The sequence below is a fragment of the Gorilla gorilla genome, chromosome 11, assembly GCF_029281585.2.
Source record: "Gorilla gorilla gorilla isolate KB3781 chromosome 11, NHGRI_mGorGor1-v2.1_pri, whole genome shotgun sequence".
NCBI lineage: Eukaryota > Metazoa > Chordata > Mammalia > Primates > Hominidae > Gorilla > Gorilla gorilla.
In genome coordinates, this window is record NC_073235.2 from 139628031 (window position 1) to 139633629 (window position 5599).

Consider the following 5599-nt stretch of genomic DNA (forward strand, 5'->3'; position numbering starts at 1 on the left):
TTTCCCTCCTTGGCCATCCAACTTCCTGGGGTGCCCTTGTGTGCTCATGCAGGTATGTGTAGAGGCAGGAAGAAAGTTGAGAGAGTTCTGAGGCTCCAAGGGTCCCTTTTGGTTAATACCAGCATGGCCTTTCCAAGGTGGAGGGGCGAAAGGAGATGAAATCAGAGTTTTGGGAAAAGGTTTCTCTCCCACAGAAGCCAGGAATAGGCCATCCAAACACAGCTGCCACCTTGCCATCTTTTCAGCCCTCAGACTAGCTGCAAACTCAAGGACCTTTTCTCTTCAAGGGTTTTATGAGGGTTTGGGGCCAGAAAAAAAAAAGAAAGAAAGAAAAAGAAAACAGAGAGGGTGACAAAATAGATATATGAGGAAATTTCAAAGACCTGGACATTCTCCAAGTAGTCATTTTCTGGTCAATAAATATTTGTTGGGTAAATTAATGATCTGTTTAGAAATTAGCTCGGGCATCAGCCCAGCTTTCCTGGCCCCTTTCTGAACCAGCTTTCTCAGCTGTCCCCTGGAAATCACGATGTTTTATGTCTATCAGATGCTTTAGACACTCGGGATGGGGGAACAGATTCTTAGTCCAAGCATAAGTGGACTCCTGGGATAAGGCTGGGGGCTCCCGGGGAACCCACACACACATATATTCCCCTAGATATCCCTTCCCTCTTCTCGCCCACTGGCCCCTCCTTTAGGACCCTTTCTCCAGCCCACAGTTCCAAAGATACTCTAAGCTGGCCAGTCAGTAGATCTAAGAACAGGCTTCTACTCAGAGTCATGTGTGCACCTAGAGAATTCCTAGACAGTCTCCTGATGTGGCCCATTTTGGTTATTTTTTGGTATAAATAAATAAAACTTGTCAAATATATTTTAGAGAAATGCATAAAATGACTCACATGATACACGTTTTGGTGGCTCATGGTTTGGTCTTCAATTGTGGAAGGTTCACTGTGTGGCCTCCTGCACTCCAGATCTGTGCAGAATCCATGAACGGTTACACAGTACACAAGCAGCTCTCTCCTCCCCAGCTGTAGACTACTCAGTGTGGTCAGTGGTCCGCCATCCCTTCTTCTCAACACATAAGGGGCTGTGTGTGTGAAAGTGGTGACAAGAGATTCCATGGAGCAGGGGTTCTTGTCTTGAAATGACTTAAAAATATGCCTAGAGAGACTCTTCTGAGAATCAGATGAATGGTGCAGAGACGTGCCCTCCAGGAGTGCAGAGCGTGACTTCACACATGAAGTCTTCATTCAACTCCCCAGTCACTCAGTGCAAAACCTTGGTTCATCACCTATCAAGTGCCAGATGTGTGTGAAATAATAGAAATACAGAGATATACAACTCAGTCTCTGCACTTGAGAATCCCAGAGCCTGAGAGGGCAGACAGATGCGTGAACAGAGAGCTCCAGTGCAATGAGGTAGGGATCTGGAATCACTCCCGGATTTCTGGTTTGGGTAACTCAGGGATGGCGGTGCATTTGTCTTAGCTGGAGACCAGAAGAAAAGGAGGCTTCAGGGGAAGATGGTGGGTCCAGCCCAGGACATGTCCAGTTAGTTGTACCTTAAGTGGAGATTGACGAAGACCCTTCTCTGAGCCAGCACTGTGCTAGGCTTGAGAGCAGCAGAGACTGGCCCTGCCCTCAGCTAATGTAGTGTGGAGCAGAGTGAGTCTCACACCACACAGTATGGATGCAGAATGTCATGGAGGAGGTTTGGGGGGCTGGCTAAGGATGAAGAGGAAAGTGTCTCTTGTATGCATGCTGGTGGGGGGAAGGGGTACAGAAATGTACCCTGCTCTGGGAGTCCCATGGAGAGAGGCTGTGGGAAGGAGGAGGGTCCCTGTCAGACGGGCAGTACAGCCCATAGACAAGAGTGGCTGAGTGGAGAGGGCATCCTCCCCATTTCCTCTGAGAACACAGTGCAGCTTTGGGGACTTGAGGACAGCAGGGCTCTTTGAGGAGCTCCTGCAGCCAGCAGCACTGGAGGTGGCAGCGTCTTCCCCACAGCAGCCACAAGGTTCTGGGCTTTAGGTCTTCCTGGCAGTGGATCTCAGTGCTGCACACCAGAGCAGAAGTACCTGCAGGAACTCTTAGCAACCAGGCTTGGACAACACTGGGCTCCCAGGCATCCTTGGGTGAGTGTTTGAGAGGGCCAGAGTTTCTGCACTTGGCAGGTGGCTGCAGGGCTCACAAGTGGGTCTTCAGTGCCCAGGAGTCCCCATTGGCACAGACACCTGCAAAGGCCTGAGGAGGATGCCCTACTGGACAAGACGTCATCCGCTGAGTGCAGTGGTGCTGGGGAAGGGGGAACTGAACGCTGGCAGCAGTAAGGACATCTTCACAGCAAACATGGTTCAACCTGCTGCTGACTGACATATATCCAATCACATTCCAGGTGCAGTTTCTGTTGAAGCATTTTTTGAAAGCAGTGTAATCTGACTTTCCAATACACCTGACAGGCAGCAAAGCACCATTGACACAGTGACACTGGGACCTCCCCAAGGTAGGTAACTTGTGAGCACTCCCATTTCATTCCACAGGAATTAGGGAGTATCTGTCCCTGACAGCAGGGAGCACGGGGTCTGGTGAGGAATAAGGGGCCCCTGCAGGAGCTGAGGTGCCTGGCCCACTTCGGCACCACCTCCGGGTGCCTCTGTTACCTGGTGGGCAGAATCAAACACCCAGGATGGGAGACTGATCCATTCCAGAAGACTTTGCCCATCTTCCTCATCTGGGAATGACAAGAGGCAGGGCTAGGGTATGGAGAGCCCATGCAGGCCCCTAGCCTGGTTCCTCTCCCCGAGGAGTTTTGTGGAAATGATTCTGGAAAGGTTGGAGCCAAGATGTGCCCCTGCCTGATCCACTTGGCATCCTCCCGAGGGTGCACAGGGAAGAAACAGACACTTCCCTCTGAGCCACTGAAGCATCTACTCCTCCAAAGGACCAACCAGAGAGGGGCAGAGCTGCTGGCCACCCCCAGGGTTTCCTCCCAAAACTCGGAGCTTGTCCTTCTCCCAGGACGGGAGCCAGGCAGCTTTATTGTCCAGTGGGAGACGACACTTTTCCAGGAGGGCTCCTTCCTGCACTCTCCTGAAGGCGAACCTAACCAGAATCCAAGCCAATCCTAAAGCCAGGACATATGAAAAGTCCCTATGTTTCAACATTTGCATAGAATATAAACTTAAAGGTGAAATTTTGCCCATGTAAAGTCCTGGGCTGTCTACCCAGGTGGAGGGCTTGGTGTCCTTGTTGATGTCATTATTTTTCAAGCAACATCATAGACTCTGCAATGCAGCAATGGAGAATTCACTTTGAATCCCAATGCTACATGAGCTTCGTTCTTTTTTCCAATGGATTTTCATGTGGAAGCTGAGCAGACTCAAATTGACATATTTTACTGCCATTTACAAATCTATTGCTTAATAAAAGCCCATTTTTTATATTATTTGATCATATGATGCCCTTCAAACTCTTGTTTTCATTTGTTGCCTTTAATTTACACCCTTCATATCCCACATCTCTTTCATTTTGATCACGACACAATAGTGACATGGCGGTTGGGCTATATCACGTTGCCATACGCTTAGTGTACTGGAGGTTTTTATTTGATTTTAAGCTTCTGGTAAAAAAATATGGGACTTATTTCAGTGAAGTGTGAAAAGTTCTGTTTCTCTGTGTGCTGTCAGTGTGAATTTTGTCACATGACAATTTCAGGTTTGCTAATCCCTGATAGCAGAGATCATGTCCTGCCTGGAGTCAGACAGGTACCAAACATGATGCCCCAAAGCCTCATGACGCCAGCAGGGCGTGGGTATTGTCCTCACTTGCCTTTCTCTATAACCGCATCCACTCTCTCACCCTTGATCACTTTGCTCCCACCACAGTGGCCACCTTTCCATTGCACCTGTCTTTATCACCTGCCTATGAAGAGAGCCTGTGATACACAGTTTCATGTGGAACTGACTGTCATAGCATAAAGTTAATTATTTTTTTTTTTTGAGACAGAGTCTCACTCTGTCACCCAGGATGGAGTACAGTGGTGGGATCTTGGCTCACTGCAACATTTGCCTCCTGGGTTCAAGCAATTCTCCTGCCTCAGCCTCCTGAGTAGCTGGGATTATAGGCCATGCGCCATCATGCCCGGCTAATTTTTGTATTTTTAGTAGAGATGGGGTTTCGCCATGTTGGTCAGGCTGGTCCCAAACTCCTGGCCTTAAGTGATCTGCCCACTTCGGCTTCCCAAAGTGCTAGGATTACAGACACGAGCGACCGTGCCTGGCTTAAAGTTAATTAACTAATACCCTCATCTATTTATTCCAGCAAATATATACTAAGCACCTACTGTGTGCCAGGCACTGAACTAGATGTTGGGCAGTCAGTGATGGTTGGAACACATCTTCTTCACGGATCAGAAACTCTTCCTGGGGAGACACATGAGCTGGATTATGAAACACAATGGAAACGCAGTGAAAAATATAAACAAGGTTGTGTGAAAGAGGACCAGGAGAGAGTGTGCATGTGTGGGTGTGTGTGCGTGTGTGTGGTGTGGGTGTGGTGAGGGCATTGGACAGTGGGAGGAAACCACTTTGGCAAGGCTGGCTAGGAACCCATCCCCAGAGAGAGAGAGAAATTTCAGCCAATCCCTGATGTGGGAGGAGCCAGGCACAGAAGGAAGCACATTTTGGCCAGAGGGAGTAGCACACAGAAAGTCCTGGAAGCACAGGAGACATGGGATGATAAAGGCAGGTGCAAAGGAAAGGTGGCCACTGTGGTGGGAGCAAAGTGATCAAGGGTGAGAGAGTGGATGCGGTTTTAGAGAAAGACAAGGAGTGTCATTTGAGACTTCTTAAAAATCAAGCGTTTTATTTTAGAATAGTTTTAGATTTACAGAAACATTGCAAAGATAGTACCAAGGGTTCCCATGTACCCTGAACCCATTTTCCTCTACTGTTAATATCTTACATTGGAATCATGCATTTGTCACAACCAACTAACCAACAAGGACACACTGTTATTCAGTATTCACAAGTTGTCTTTTTTGAGCCTTTCCTTACTTTCTGACTACAGGATACTCCAGGCTCAACAGGTTTATTTCCTGCCCCAGCCCTAGAATCGGTCAATTCTCCCAGGGAGCCCTGATTCCTTTTACTGGAAAGTGATATTAGAAACCAAGATGTGGGTGCTAGGCATGCTTGATACCACTGGGATGTCATTGCTTCTAGGCCCTTGCAGCCAAAAGCACTTAGAAATGTATGTGTACATATATGCATATCTATACTTATTTCTCCATTGATCCATCTGTATCTATATGAGGCTAAACATGAGTTTGATGTTTCCAGCTCTAATTCCATATCACAAAAATCATTCCAGCTTCCTCCCCTTGCTTATCTCTAATCTCCCACTGCAATGGGAAGAAACCTGGCTCCGGACATTCTGCACCCATTTACTTAAGTGTCCCATTCTATACCCATGTATGGTGGTTGCAGAGTTGCTAACCCCTAACCCCATAAGAAACATCGCTACCATCTAAAGCAGAGTGCTTGTGCACAGCTCTCTTTGACTGTGGTCTTACAGACTCCACTCATTTGCAAAGTCAC